At 48.6% G+C, this 16264-nt stretch overlaps 1 protein-coding gene across 6 annotated transcripts in view; it reads right to left on the bottom strand.

Annotated features, from left to right (window-relative positions):
- The window catches only part of DAAM2 (dishevelled associated activator of morphogenesis 2), a 118658-nt gene that overhangs the window by 61242 nt on the left and 41152 nt on the right, over positions 1 to 16264 (bottom strand). Inside the window, exon 1 of one of the 6 annotated variants that reach the window (XM_019830562.3) lies at positions 8750 to 9004. The exons of the other annotated variants lie outside the window; for them this stretch is intronic. The gene's annotated coding sequence lies outside the window, so the exon portion shown is untranslated. Of the gene's footprint in view, positions 1 to 8749; positions 9005 to 16264 lie in introns of those variants that run through there. 6 annotated transcript variants of the gene reach the window in all.

Below are 16264 nucleotides of genomic sequence, written 5' to 3'. Positions count from 1 at the left end.
TCTGTGGGCAGCAAACAGGCTTGGAGTCCCTGATAACCCTATCTACACCCACTTCCAACCTGAAGCCGCCTGAACTACTGACACCGGACTTGACCCTACACACTCAGTTGGGTTTGTTCCGTTACTATCTACTCTAATTCTGGGACTTCACACAAGTTACTTACCCTCTCTGAGCCTCAGTTTCCTCATCCATAAAATGAGGCAACAATAACAGCAGAGGACTGTCACAAGGATTAAATTAGTAAAACTTTAGAACAGGGTCTAGTAGGGGTGCCTGGGTGGCTCAGTCAGTTAAGTGTCTGACTCTTGATTTTGGCTCAGGTCATGATCTCACAATAGTGAGATCAAGCCCCACATCGGGCCCAGTGTGGAGCGTGGAACCTGCTTAGGATTCTTCTCTCTCCCTCTCTCTCTGCCCCTTGCCTCTCTTTCTCTCTAAACAAACAAACAAACAAACTTTAAAAAAAAAGAACAGGGTCTAGTAATAATAACTACCACCAATAATTCTACAGATAAGTTGCTGCTATAATTAGGAAGATGGCTGAATACTGATTGTATGAATCAAAAAAGTTCACTCTGTGTAAGAATGAGTCTGACACATTATTACAGGAGTTGGCAAATATTACAGGGGCCAAATTCAGCCCATTTTTTGTAAATAATGGTTTTACTGGAACACAGCTACACCCATTCATTTAAATGTTGTGTATGAAACTGAGACCCTGTGACCCACAAAGCCAAAAATATTTACCACCTGGTCCTTGACAGAAAATTTGATTTCTGTGTTATCAGGCTGAATCGTGTACAAGTGACAGCATTCAATTATGTCATCTACAAAATCATCAATTTCACACGGTTCAAGTTAGTGGATGGTACAGGCTTATCACATGTCCCGCTGCCTTGCCCATTAACACAGAGGGCTGCGCTCTAAATCCAGTGATTCTAATCATGACAAAGTTAGAGTCATCATCTATTGAGGACCTACCATGTTCAAGGTTTACCTCGGATTTTCACCACACCCCTGCAAGGTAAATATGACCACCACCACCACCACCTCCCATATAGATGAGGAAATCTGAGGCTTGCAAGATGAAAAGCACCAAGCCTAGGACTTAACCCAGGTCTCCAGACCCTGCTTCTGGTACAATGAACCCGCACGGTGCTCCCTGAGAGGCTGCTGGGAGTGAGACCCATCTGATTAGGACAGAAAATGGAGGCCATGAAGACCCCTCATCTCCCCACTCCTCTGCTGGTCCATCTCTCAGACAGTGCTCGGGGCTATAGGACTGAAGGGGCCCCAGTCCTGCGACTTTCCTGCCAGCCTCAGGACAGCTCACAGAACAGTCTGACTTATAGTGTGAGCCTCAGGCAAGGCTGGGGAGGGGGCGGGGAGCACTTTCAAAAATAAGCAAGCTCTCTTTCCAGGACTGGGGGAGCTATTTTTAGCAGCCTCCTAAATTACGGTTTCCCCCTCTGCTCTGGGAAAGGCAAAGAAAGCAAAAGTAAATTGTCTTAGCCCCAGGCTGAGGGGTGGGAGATACAGACACAGGGGAAAGGGGGAAGGGGAAGGGGAGCAAGAGGGGTCTTTCTGGGAAAGCGAAACTGAAAATTCCCCAAAGGGACATTTCTCTGACTTGGGGGTGTTGTGGGGCAGTTGCGGAATTTCCAATCAGCTTTTTCTCATTTTGAGAAATGATAAAGAGAACATAGGTTTCTTTGTGTCCCTGGGGGTAGAAACCAAGGAGATAATAGCTCTCCTAACGTCACAGTCAAGCATGCATTCATTTATTCGTCCATCTATGCCCTGAGCAACTGTCACGGATAAAGCAATTTTCTGGGTGTTTAAGATGAACCAAGCATCAAATCCTAGCCTCACAGCACTTACAGTCTTGCTGGGAAGGTACAGGCATAAACAGGCTCGTGCTTAAGCACCCAGGATACACGGGAGGGGAGAAGGTGCCGGCCCTGGGACAGGAGGGAGGGAAAAGTGACTTGCAGCTGGGGTAATCTGCAATATTCACCACAGGAAGTAGCACTGAAGCTGAGTCTTGGAGGGAGGAAAGATGTTGCTTGGCACATGTCACGGGCGTCCAAGAAATCATTCACAACGAAAGGTGTACCAGAGTGAGGACCTGGTGTCCAGAAACACCCCAAGGTGAGCAAGAGGCGAAGAGAAGTACCTTTGAGAAGCAGACCTTTGAACAACACAGGTGTTAGGGACACAGACCACCCCCCCGCCAGTAGAAAATCCACGTAGAACTTTTGGCTCCCCAGAACCTAATCACTAATAGTGAGAACCACAAGATCACTTTTTCCTGCTGTTCACAATTTACTGAAGAGGCAAACTGTTCACGCGGAGATGATTAGTGTCACAGGGTGTTCGAAGCGGATACAACACTGGAGCTCACCCCAACAGCAACAAGAGATGACTCGGAAACGATCACAGCAGCACAACACATGCTACAGTGAATGCGAGGCACTTGTGACTTAATATGGCATCTTTATGTTTGTTTACTTCTCTCTCAGTTGCGAATGGCACAATGTATGGTCTGTGCTGGTGCAAGCTTTGAGAAATTTTAACTTTTTATGATACATTTGCTACATTTCATGGTAGCGTATGATAAAATAGACTAGCGTCTACAAAACTTTTGTGCCTTTGTGACATACCTTTTTAATTTTTTCAATACTTCCATACGTGAACTATGTAGTTCATGTGCGTTTATTTTCAAATTGCTGCAAATCTCCAAAACATTTCCATGTATACATACATACATATATAAATGTATATACACATATGTACACGTACATATATATGTATATGTATATACACATATGTACATACTTATATATGTACATACGTATATACACATACATAAATGTATGCATATATACATACATTGTATGTATGTATATGTATACATATATACATATATATGTATATGTATATGTATATATACATGCGTATATACTTGTATATACATATATACACATGTATATATACGTGTATATACATATATACACGTGTATATATATACATATACATACGTATATGTACGTATATATATGTTATTTATTTTTGAGAGAGAGAGACAGAGTGTGAGCGGGGGAGGGGCAGAGAGAGAGGGCGACACAGAATCTGAAGCAAGTTCCAGGATCTGAGCTGTCAGCACAGAGCCCGACGCAGGGCTCGAACTCACTAACTGCGAGATCATGACCTGAGCGGAAGTCCCTCACTTTACCGACTGAGCCATCCAGGTGCCCCTCCAACATATTTATTGGAAAACATCCACCTATAAACAGACCCGCACAGTTCTGACGCATGTTGTTTCAAGGTTAACTATAATTACCAGGCCAAAATATAGGACTTAAAGAGGTGCAGTGGGAAATAAGATTGGGGCCAGATAAAGGAAGGTTTTGAATGCCAGGTTAAAGAAGAGGAATCCGCTGAAGGATAGGTGGCTGGCTTATAGTGAGGAGAGTCTGAGATGAGATTTGGATCGGAGCTGGGATTTAGGCAATTCTGGTGGCCCTGATGGTGGAGGGAATGACAGGGGACAGGGAAAGAAGAGGGAAGATCTAGGCAGCAGCTCTCCGACTAAGAGTTAATGAGGCCCTGAACTCCCAAGAATGGAGACGAGGGAGATGGATGCCAGAGATGTCACGGAGGGGTGTGCACGCCAGCACGTGTGTGAGCCGGCAAGGGGGCTTTGGCAACACATGTACTGGGCACAGAAAACAAGGGCTTGGGCAGAGATCGAGTGGGAGTGGCGGGGAGCTCTTTGGGCAACAGCTGTGAAGTAAAAGAGAAGAAGGAATTTCAACACCCAAGTCTCTGCTACCCACTAGAGCCAGAGGTCTGGGGCTCCGCGCCAAAGGGAAACCACCCTACACGTGACATGGGGCGCCTCACCCCCCTCCCGCTTCCGGGAAGCCAAGCCCCTCCCCCAGGTCACACAGAACACAGATGACGCTGTGTTTACTGAAAGGGTGCCCGGAAAACGGCCTATGGCTTCTTCCCGTGCGCTCCAGAGCAGCCCAACGTGCTAAGAGCACACACTCTTCTGGGCAGCCCAGGGCTGGGGGGAAGCGCCCTTGCTGACCACTCCTCCTGCTCCTCTTCTCCTGGGTCCCCAGGACAAAAGCATTCTGTCACTCATGAGGGCAGAACCCCAGGTGCCGTAGGGGCCACCAGCCCCGGGGCCCCAGCTGGGCTGGGCACACGGTCACACTCGGGACCCCGGGCAGAGCCTTCCTCAGACGCGGTGCCCTCCTTCCCATCCTGCTAGGCCCTCTCGGACTCCTGCATTCACACCAGGAAAGGCCCTGCCTGTGCCTCAGGGCTTCTTCGCTGGACATAAATCCTGGACCACAGGCACATTCCGTCTCTCCAGGGCAGGTGGCAGGGGGACACCGACTGGGGGAGGGGAGAAGGGGAACTGAGCAGACCCCTCGATGGCAAATGTGGTTGAAACGTAGGCCCAGGTGACCCCTCACCTGCCCCTCACTCTTCACTGTTCCTTCATTCTAACAGATGGCTTGTGGCGCACCTAAGTACCACACTAAGGGCTGGAAAAATACCATAGAAAACAAGAGCTCGGTTTGGTGGCGGAAGGGGAAGAATCAAGCCAATAAACAATGAAGTGTGGACATGGCTAGGACGGAAGTACAAATGTTTGGGTGTGAGGAACGTTTGTGGAGCTCCATCCCAATGGGGGTCCTCTTCCACCCTGTTCATACACACGGTCTAGCGATCACATCCTATATATTACAATAAGCACTGGGAATAATCAGCCATCCAAGATCCAGGACCAGACGTCCATCCCAGGGTTCACGATATAATAAAAGACCCAAAACACCCAAAATACTAAAATGTAAGGTACTGATTAAACATATATAAACACAAGAGCGCGCACGCGCACACACATACACACACACACACACACACACACACACACACGGCAGGGTAAAGTAATTTTATTTGTGTTGGAGTTTGGGGTTATTTTTCTTACTTTTCTAGATTTTTCCAAATTTCCCATTACAAGCATTTATTATTTTCACCAGAAAAAAATAAGGTTGTTTTTAAAGTTTATTTATTTATTGGGGGGGGGGGGTGTGGAGAAAACATACGCAGGGGAGGGGCAGAGAGAGAGGGAGAGAAGAATCCCAAGCAGGTTTTCAGCTGTCAGTGCAGAGCCCGGGGCTCAAACCCACGAACTGTGAGAACATGACCTGAGCCAAACCAAGAGTCAAACACTTAACCGACTGAGCTATGCAGGAGCCCCAATGCTATTTTTAAAAGAAGATGAACTTTAGGCTACAAATGAGGAGGCTTAGGATTGAATCCCATCTCTACCTTTGCAGGCTACCTGGGACAAGAGAGTATAATTTCTTTGAACCTTGTCGGTAAATGAGCAGGGCGAACCACAGGCTCTCCAGAGCTTCTCCCGCCCCTGACACTAGGCTCTGTGCCATAGACTACATGAAGTGCTAAATGATGCGGGTTGACTGGATCCTATCCCCTGGGCTCCCATTAGTTCATCATTCACTCATTTGCTCATTCATTAACCACCACTGTTGTTAGCACTCCCTCTGTGCCTGGCACTGCTCTTGGTGCTGGGGACATAGAGGCAACTAACTGAACAGGCGCAGCTCCTGCCCTCACACAGCTAGGTCCCCAAAGCTCAGGGTCTCTTTCCACTGCTCTTTTTTCTTCCATTCCGAATGCCCTATCCTGTCACCAGTTCTTGCCACCACTTTTCCAAAATGCCTCGGGTGCGTGGGTTTCATTCCCAAACCCCATGCTCCAGACCTGGTCCAACCCCACACAGTCTCATGATGGGACCAGCGCTGACCCCTCATTTCTCCCCGTTCTCAGCATCCTGCAGTTTTTGACTCATTTCTCTAAGAGCATGTGATTCTGCATCCCTCAGTTCAGCATCCCTCAGAGTCCCCAGTCCCAACGGAGAGCCACCTGCTTTAATTGTTCGGTTTGGCCATTTGGTGGGGCTCGCAAATTCCATACCGCCCAAGCCTTGAAATCAGATCTACATCCTACATGCCAGTGAGGACCTGGAAGAAATGGAACCTTCCCGCACTGCTCTGGGAACACAAAATGGCATCTCCAATATGGAAAACAGTTTGGCCATTGCTTAGAAAGTTAAACACACACCTCCGTATGATCTGGTTGTTCCAATCCTAGGTATTTATCCAAGAGAAATGCCAGCACATGCCCATACAGAGTCCTATTCCTGAATGTTCACAGCATCTTGATCTGGAGTAGCTCCAAACTAGAGGCAACCCAAACGCCCATCAATAATCTAATTGTATAGTTATCCACAGAGCAGAATACTATTCAGCAATAAAAAGGAATGAATTATCAATACATGCTACATGTGGACAGAGCTCAAAATAATTATGCTAAAGAAAAAAAAAAACTCCAGAGGCAAAAATGATTAGTATGGTACAATTCTGTTTATCTGAAGCTTGAGAAAATGAAACTAACCTATAGTGATTAAAACCAGGTGGGTGGTTGCCTGTGGAGGCAGGGGAGGGTAGGCAGGGAGGGGGTGGATTTTGAAAGGACATAAGGGAACTTTGGGGATAATGGACATGCTCACAATCTTGATTGGGGTAGGGATTCAGAGGTGTATACCTATGTTAAAATGTATCAAGCCAAGTACCTTAATTACATATGGTTTATTGCACATCAATTATACTTCGATAATGTAGCAAAAAAACAAAACAGGTCTATTTATAGCCTCACACTATCAAACCGTCAAGGCCATTAGAGAGTGGCCACTCTGGCCACTGCAGCTGGTTACTCTCTAGAAGGTTACCAATATTATAAATAATATTACCTATATTACATTATATTATAATACTATAGAGATTCCAGGAAAAACCTGAGAAGTAGGGAATGGGAATAAGGAATTACCCCTCCTACCTGGGCCCAGGGCCCAAACCTGGCAAGAATCAGCTGACCTGGCCTCATCTTCCAGGAGGCAGGTTCCTGGTACACTGAAAGAATACATGTTTTTATTAGCCTGTGGCTAGGTTATTTAGTATCTAAGAGCCTCATTTCCTTTGTGGGCACACAGATGACCAAGCCCACCTCCCAGGGCTACTGTGAGCACATTACCAGGTGGCCAGCACAGCACTGAGCACATCACAGGCCCTCAAACTCCATTCCCTCCTCCTCTCCAGGCTCCAGACTCCTCAGAGTGGTGGCAAAGGTTCAGAGCTCAGCCCACGAAAGTGGGAGAAGCTAAGAGGCTGCCAGGAGCAGAGTAAGGAGGGGGTTGGAAGCCCAGTGAAACATAAACAGTCACAAACCTGGTTCCATCTGGAAGTCTCTGGGGGTAGGGCTGGGGTGACAGCAGCCCAGGGCTTCTGGGGAGATAAAAATAGGGCTCTCTAAGCCTGGGTTACAGTCCTGGAATTTGTCAGAGGCAGAAGAGATGGGGAGGGGGGCTGAGAACAGTGGCTATGACAAGGAGTTTTCAGGACAAGGCATAAGGAGGGATGTGAATTGGGCAGGATAGGAAGTTGGAGGGAGGGGTACCTGACCTTGTACGCTACACAAACAAGTATAGGAAAGGCTCAGAACTGACCGAAGAAGAAAGAGAAGAAATGAATGCGTGAGAGGGTTTGACTCTGTGATGCAGAGGTAGATGTGTGGGATGGTTATGTGTGATATGTATAGTGTGTCTTTATCTGTGTATGTGTATTTCTGGTGTGTGTATATGTGTCGGCAAATACACAGGATTCTACTGACTTTCAAGTCTCAGCAGAGAGAAGACCCAGTTCGCCTCCCAAAGTACATAAGCAGAGGAAACAGGAATGTCACTGAAAATCAGCCCCCTTAGTTTGTAAGGAGCTACCTGAGCTTAATAGTCAGGAAATGTTACTGTGGGGAATTCTGTGTCTTGTCTTCAGCACCACCTTATGGCCCAGCAGGAGAGACCCATTCAAAAGATGCTCACACCTGCCACGGACCAGAGACGGGACATTCCCATTCATCATCTCATTTAATCTCAAGACAACTCAGTGAGATCACCATTTTTGACTGAGGAGGATGCCGAGGTTCAAAGCCAAGAGGGGAGGATACCCAAACGGGGGCTCTTTCCTATTATACAAACCACCTCATTCCAACCCAGTTTCAATTCAGCTCCAGATGTGTGTGTACACGTGTACATGTGTGTGTGTGTTCCTCTGTGTATACATGCGTGCCCAGCAGATATAACTGGGTTTCCTCTGGGGATATATTATAATAGGGCATACACTCCCTCTCCCTCTGCTATCTGAAATGTGTCCCCAAACCACTGCGTGCTCCACACTTTTACAAGATAGATACTCGATACATTTCTAGAAAGGATACTAACGTTTACTGTAAACTGGGCTGGGCTCAAACTTTAACATCCATTTGTGATTTTATGATCTGAATTTTTATATAAAGGGAAGTTAAGGCTTAGAGAATGTAAGCAAGTTGCCCAAGTTAATACCGTGTTCATAAAATATGTGAGTCTCAGTTTGGTCAATTCTAAAGCTCAGACATAGCCTTCCCACTGCATAGAGATGGCAGGGTGTCAATGGCAGCATCGTGTAAAACGGTCAGTGCCCCACAGCCATGGCAGCCTCCTGTGGTACCCCGTCCCTTCCCCCATCACCCATGCCACTCTTAGGGGAGAACCCAGCACTAGTACAGAGAAAGCTTCACCCCAGCCACAGACAGCAACCCAGCCCATCATCTTACCACACACACAGAGTCACAGAGAGGTCCGGGCTGTTCCCTCCTCTGGACCAGCCTCTTGGGCATGTGAGCTGGGCACTCTCAGCTCTGCTTGCCTTAAGGCTCTCCTGTCGTTGTCCTGAATCTTTCCTAATTTTTGAACAAGGAGCCTTGCTTTTCCATTTTGCACAGGGTCCCGCAAATCATGCAGCTGGTCCTGCCCGTCTTCTAGGGCAGCCAGCTCAGGGAGTCTTTCCCAGGAAGAGCAGCCCAGCCAGCCACTCCCTGCATGTTTCCAAAAATGTTACCCACAGTCCCTGAATGGTCAGGACGGAACAGAGACAAGTTACTTTAATCTGGGGTGGCTTCCTGCCCAAATGGCCTTGATGGGCAACTCAGTAACTGCTAGACTGCTCTCCGCCCCATCTCTCCTCTGTATCCCACCTCACCCCTCCACTCCACCACGTCCCCTGGTTTCCAACCTCATTGTCTTCCTCCTCCCTAAATGCACATCACTCGTGGGATTGAAATTCCCAGGGGACACGGACATTTCCGCTTGTACCCCCCAAGTCCCCTCATGGGGCTCCTTCAGCACGCACAGCAGGAACTTGATAAGAGCAGCAGAATTTAAATACATTGTAGTATTTCCTGAATTCTTGGCCCTATCATAAAACATATCAGTGTGCTATTACATTACACATACGCAAAGACGGTTGATCCTGCGACTGGATAAATACCAAACCCGAGACACTGCGTTATCTTTGAAATACAGTGAAGACCCACTCTGCTTGTTCCACCTTTGGGCTCACATTATTTCCCCCATGCCCACCTCTGCCTCCTCTCCCTCCCTCTACCCTTCTGCAGATCCTACCTTCCCCGGGCAGCCTTCCTGACCATCCCAACCCACCTGAATTCTCCAAAATACACTCCGAGCACTCTGTCCGCTCTGTCTATAGGACACTTCACCAGAGACCACTTTGTGGCACCCCATGCTATTTCATTTCTTGCATTAATTTATATTTTTCACACCCATGCACTTTTTTCTTTCTCTAGACTCTGACCCCAGAGGAGTGGTTCATGGCACAGTGCCTCGCATACTGCAAGCTCACTTCCCGATCAAAAGACATCTGATGGCAGTGGGTGGAGGTGGGGTAGAAAAAAAGAGGAGAAAGTTATTAATCGCCCAGAAGTAACTCTTCATGGCAAACCCAAAAAACGTAGGTACTTAGACCTTTTCTCTTCTGGAATCCACTGGAGGTCAAAGGCATCCAGACCTTGGCCAGACACCCTCAAGAGGTGTCTCAAGTGACATTCAGCAAGAGGCAAAGGCATGCTCCTTTATAAACCTGCACAGTTCAGTCAGATCCCGGCATTCCCAGACAAAACACAGGACATCTCCATCTCTGTTTGGGTCTATTTTCTCCCCTCTTTCCTGCAAGCGAAAGGCATCTCGCATAAACCGTGTAAGAGACAGCTTTCCTCTCTGCGCTTCGAGAAAGGGGATGTTTCCTCCAAGGGAGTCCAGGCCCTGGCTCCAGGGCTTCAGGCTACAGAAGCCAGGCCGCCCTGCCACCAGCTACAAGCCCTGGGAGCAGTCTCTGTGTGGACTCTCCATTGCTAAACCACCTTTCTTTGAGTCGGACATCCCTGCAAACTCTGCCCCAATTCTCTCCACCAAAGTGGCTTTACGGACCCAGCAGGGCACCTCATCCGTCCCTCAGGGCCCAGTAATGGAGGCCCATTATCCACCTCCCCCTGGAACTGCACTTTCTGGGTATCCCCTCCTTCCATCCTGTCCCCTCTGCCTTTAACCAGTGCTCCCTCATTTCACAGAACACTGTGAAATGCTTCTTCACAATTCACCCCATCTTTCCCGATCAAGTCCTTCAGGATCTCACACCTCACCGCACAGCAGAAGTGCAGGGCACAGTGGAAAATGTCGATGCCTGAATCCCAGCGAGAACCAAAGAAAACAGAATCACCGGGTGAGTGTGGGGGAGACAGCAGGGTGAGCTGCTCTTCTGGGTTTGCCCGAGATTGTCCTGTTTTAGTACTGAAAGTCCCACATCGCAGGGGACCTCTCCGTCCTGGGAAACCTGGGCCAGTATTGAGCCTATTGGGCTCTGGTAGTTGTTAAGTTTCAGCAGGTGATTCTTTTTTGTTTTTAGTTCAAGTTAGTTAACATACAGTTAATATACAGTTAACATAACATAACATACAGTCTTGGCTTCAAGAGTAGAACCCAGTGATTCATCTCTTACATATAACACCCAGTGCTCATCCCTAAAAGTGCCCTCCTTACTTTCCATCACCCGTTTAACCCATCCCCCCACTTACCTCCCTCCAGCAACCCTCAATTTGTTCTCTGTATTTAAGAGTTCGCCTCTCTGTTTTGATATTATTTTTCTTCCCTTCCCCCATGTTCATCTGTTGAGTTTCTCAAATTCCACATGAGTAAAATCAGATGATCTCTTTCACTGACTTATTTCGCTTAGCCTAATACCCTCTAGTTCCATCCACGTTGTTGCAAATAGCAGGAGTTCATAGTCTCAGGTGATTCAAATTTGCAGCCAGACTTGCAAAACACTGGACCACATCCAGGTCAAGAACTCTCTCTCCCCGCTCAGCCAACTGCCCCGGGGCAATCCCTAAAGCCAGAGTTCACCTGCCTTTTGTTTTCATTTAAGTCAGGTGATCTCAGAAAGTGTCCCTAGCCCAGCACAATCACCATTACCTGGGAACTTGTTCATAAAAAGGCGGAGCCAATTCTAAATCATTTGCTCTTCTCTCAACTACAGCTAGATCCTTGGCAAACCCCTACTAAGAGCGAGTGGCACTGTTTCCAGTAAAGTAGGGTTTAAGGAGTTAACTGTCAGATACCAAGGGCTTGGTGGTGGAGGTGGTTTGAGGCTGGGAGGTCAGACCCCAGGGAGGTGTAGTGGTGATCAGAGGGGGCCTTGGCGTTCATGCAGATGCGACAAATGTTTACTGACCACTAACTAACCAGCTGGCTTGTTCGTGCCAGCTCATTAAATTCAATACTAACTCTGTCAAGCACATGGTGTCGGGGAAAACCTGCCTCGACCTGCTCGAGCTCAGGACCATTTGAGGAACTGATGCATGAAGCTGACAGATGGAGGTCACAATATCAGCCCCGCTCTGATAAAGCTGTCCAAGTGCGTGGCTTTATGTCTCTGGCCAAACGGACTGCTTCATATTCCATTCAGTGAGGCCCGCCCACGTGTCTAATCACCAGCCTAGGAGGGTGACTGTGGACCTCCCACAGGAGTGGGCTCCTGACCTCATCTCCCCGAACTGGCCGGAAGCAGCCACCCTGCAGGCAACAGATCCCAGAAAGGGGAGGAAGTATTGGCAGGCCCAGCTCATTACTTCTCCTAGAATTACTGCTTAGAGACGCCTCGCCTCTTCCCTTGAGGAAGTGATAGAGAGGATGAGGCCTGAGAGTGAACAGCCTGGGCTGTCCCCCACCTTCTCCCCACGCATGTTAGAGCCACTCATGGCCTCGCCCCACCCCCAGCGACACTGGCCTGGTCTGGGGAGGGAGCCAGACACTGATGTTTTGTCAAAGTTCCCCAAGTGATGCTAAGGTGCCATCCGTATCAAGTAACCACCCTTGGGAGATCCTCTCCTGAAAACGAGATGGCAGGGATGTCCTCCCTAAGGGTTCCTATCTCACAAGCAGGGAAACAAGCGCTCAGGAACACCTCGCCCCAGGGCCAGAGCCAGCAGACAGACTTGTAAGGATGACGAATGGCCGCGAATGGACCAGCTCTCTCCAAATATTGGTGGACTTGTGGGTTGTCAGCCAGCTTGGAGCCAGATCGGCGAAAGCAGCAGTTCTAGAGTCTCCTGGGCGGGGGGCTTGTTGAAATGCGGCTCACTGAGCCCCACCCCCAGAGTTTCTGATTCAGAGGGAGGGCTGGGTAGCCGTGGGAAGAGAAGACAGGCCAATTTGGTTTCTAGCCACGGCTTTGCGACCTACTAGCAGGATAACCTTGCCTGGCTCACTCACCCTCTCTGAGGCTCAGCTTCTTTGTTTGTCAAATCCAGATCACAGGAGGAATGACTCATGTGTTTCGGATGACCTGGACGGGGACACACGAAGCTCCTGGTGCGGTGCGTGGCACACAAGAGGAATGGGGATAAACTATGTTAATTATCATTTGTAGATATTGCTAGCTAGGGATGGCTCCTTTGAAAAGACTGGGAAGAGGTTGTGGATTCAGGCAAGAATACCCAGAGGCAGAACACCAAGGAGAGAATGAGCCAAGCCTTAAAGGAGGCAGGGAGGAGAGCCAGAAACAGAGCATAAGCCAGTGCACACGAGTGGCAGAGGGTGGGGGTCTGTTGCAGATCTGGCTGAGAGAGGGGCTGGGATTCAAAGGCACCCAAAATAGAACTTCCTCCTCCCCAAGTTCACAACTCACTCTGCCTGCCCCCCCTTCTCTCTGGGCCATATTCCACATGCCTCTGTCCGGGCTCATTTGTTAGAACTGCCCCCCCTCAAGGCACCCCCACCCCTGCCCTAGGGACTCAAGGAATCTGAGCAATGTGTCCAATTCTTGTGCTGGAGGAAAAGAAGCAAAATTAAAGGGGGAAAATGCTCTCTCTATGCCTGTGTCTTTGCATGACTTCCCACAGCCCCCCTGGTCCTCCTCTCCCCCACGAGATGGCCATTCCGAGTCAGCATCTGGTTAGAAGTATCCAAACCAACAGGGATACCAACGGCCCGCTTCCCCTCATCCAACAACAAAGCTGCTGTCTCTGCCAACCCAGGCCCCTTCCCTGTTTCCTAACTAGACTCAGTGCTCATCTCCCTGAACTGAACTTCCCTTGATTACAAGAGTTTCTCCCCCCATGTGCACACCCATCCATCCATCCATCCATCCATCCATCCATCCATCCATCCCGCGAGCCTTCACCACATACCTACTCCGTGCCTAGGCACTGTGCCAGACAGCAGGGTTTGCAGCATGAAGAAGGCACAGCCCCTGACCCCCCCTGTGGGCTAAGGAAGAGGCACAGGATCTGGAGCTCATACTGTGCAAAGGAGAACACGAGGCCCCTTGTCATGCTCTTCAAGTTCTGGCTCATGCTCTTTAACCCCCTCTTCTAATGTGAGAAGAGACCTCACAGCCACTGGTGGGATACACCAGATCTTCCTTCTCTCTCTCCCTCGCACACGCACAAAACACACCAAAGAAAACATGTCCATATCAGACGCAGGTAACACACTCCGTGGTTCCACGTCGCTTGCCATTCTGCGGATTTTAGAATTTGAGCGTCAGCACGCACGTCTTCTTCAGTGACTGTCTTGACCCCTCTATCGGACATCTTTTTTAAAAAAATTTTTTTGACATTTATTTTTGAGAGACAGAGACAGAGCACAAGTAGGGGAGAGGCAGAGAGAGAGAGAGAGAGAGAGAGAGAGAGAGAGAGAGAGAGAGAAACAGAATCCAAAGCAGGCTCCAGGCACTGAGCTGTCAGCACAGAGCCCGATGCAGGACCCGAACCCACAAACTGCAAGACCATGACCTGAGCCGAGGTCGGAAGTTTAACCAACTGAGCCACCCAGGAGCCCCTCTCTATTTGGCATCTTAACTTTGACTTGCTTGGATCTCCCAGGCACTGGAGATACAGAGAAGAATAAGATATTCCTGCTAAATCCTGGAGATCCGAGTCTAGTGGGAGAGCCAGGCACTTAACCAGGTAATCATAATACAACATGGGACACACAAGCCAGACATCGTGATGTGAGCAGAAAGAGGCATCTCATATGTCCCAGTCGTTGACAAGGAGGACACCAGGGGAGGCTTCCTGGAGAAGGCAATGAAGAGAAGCAGTAAGTCTGAAGTGGAGCCTGTGCGTTGGCTTAGTGCCTGCCATTCCAGGTCACCTTAATCACTTCCTGCTGACTTGCTCCCTTCCCTCCCTTGCCCCTCCATCTCAGAATGCCCAGGACATTGGGGCTTTTGGAAAAATGAATCCATGTGCATGTGGTGTGACTGTAGGTGGATTTTTCCCCCTACTTTATTTAGAGTTAACGTTACAATACCAATAACTACTTATGTAATAAAAGCTAAATTTATAAAGCGAGAAGCTATTTCCCCTGGCTATTTTTAGCTGGTGCCCAGATACCCGCCTTGGCCTTTCGACTCCACCACAAACGAAGGCCAGAGTGGAGATTTCAAATGCAGCACCACCACTCCTTGGTAGCTGAAAAAATAGCTCCTGGCACCCCAAAGAGGGCAGGGCTTCAGCAGACTGGAGAGCAGAGAGTCAGAGCTGCACCGGGCTCTGCGAAGAAGGCGGAAGAAGGCACCTAGCTGCGAGTCAAGGGCCTCGGGAAGCAGGGTGGGGACGAGGTTGTCACACTACGCTTTCATCCGGCACGCTCATCCAAACAGCTCGTGAAAATCATTGTTCACGTCAAGACTGAAGGTGAAGAGAAAGATGCAGGTTTTCACGTGCACAGGAGCTGGGGAGAGCTGGAAACCCTACCAGCCCTTGCTAATGTGACCTGAGATTTCCTCCGCCATGAGCAGTCTGCCCTGATATTTACGCCTGGTTGAACCAACTGAAGCCAACCCCGCTTTCTCTGGAGATTTGATGAATTCTTCAAGGGGCTACATTTTATTTCGCTGAGTGCTAGCTCAAGAACCCTGGCCCCGAGGCTCCTTTCTGAGAAGCAGCAAAGACCTCAGGGAGAGGATGGGGTTGAGACTCTAGAAGTTTAGCTTCTGAACTTGGCTCTGCCTCTGACTCACGATAGGACCTTGGGAAAGTTACTTTCTTTGAGCCTCACCTTTCTCGTCTGTACAAAGAGAATATGACAGGACATACCCCATCATGGAGTCATGAGGAGTAACTGATAATTCAGGAATAATACTGTATGTCTGATACAGGGTATTGTACAAGGAAAATATTTAAAATATCTCGTAATATATTTTGCCCCTGGGAAATCCAAGTGTTTCATTTTTTTTCCCTTTCCTTTCTCTCGAGCCTTCTAATATCAGAACAAAGCCATGACATTATTTTCCCCAGGCAAATAACACCGAGGACCCCCCCCCACCCCCACCCCCGGAACACAAAGGTCAACAGAGTTGGGAACGGCTGCAAAGAGGTAACGCTATTTTCTCCAGTCAGGAATAAAGAAAAAGCCTTTCTAGGACTAGGAGGGAAATGAAGTAAATGGCCAGGATTTCACTCCCTTCCCCATCTGGGGGCTCAGGAGGGAGACATCATTAGAAATGACCCAATTATGGATGCCTGGGAGGCTCAAGTCAGTTAAGCATCCAGATTCTTGGTTTCAGCTCAGGTCATGATCTCATGTTTTGTGAGTTCAAGCCCTGTATTAGGCTCTGAGCTGACAGCACTGAGCCTGCTTAGGATTCTCTCTCTCTCTCCCTCCCTCTCTCTCTCTCTCTCTCTCCTCCCTCTCTCTCTCTCTCTCTCCCTCTCTCTCTGCCCCTCCCCACTCGTGCTCTCTTTCTCTCACTCAAAATTAAAAAAAAAAAA

The sequence above is a fragment of the Felis catus genome, chromosome B2 (assembly GCF_018350175.1).
Source record: "Felis catus isolate Fca126 chromosome B2, F.catus_Fca126_mat1.0, whole genome shotgun sequence".
Taxonomy (NCBI): Eukaryota; Metazoa; Chordata; class Mammalia; order Carnivora; family Felidae; genus Felis; species Felis catus.
This window is presented reverse-complemented; position numbering and strand designations above follow the sequence as displayed.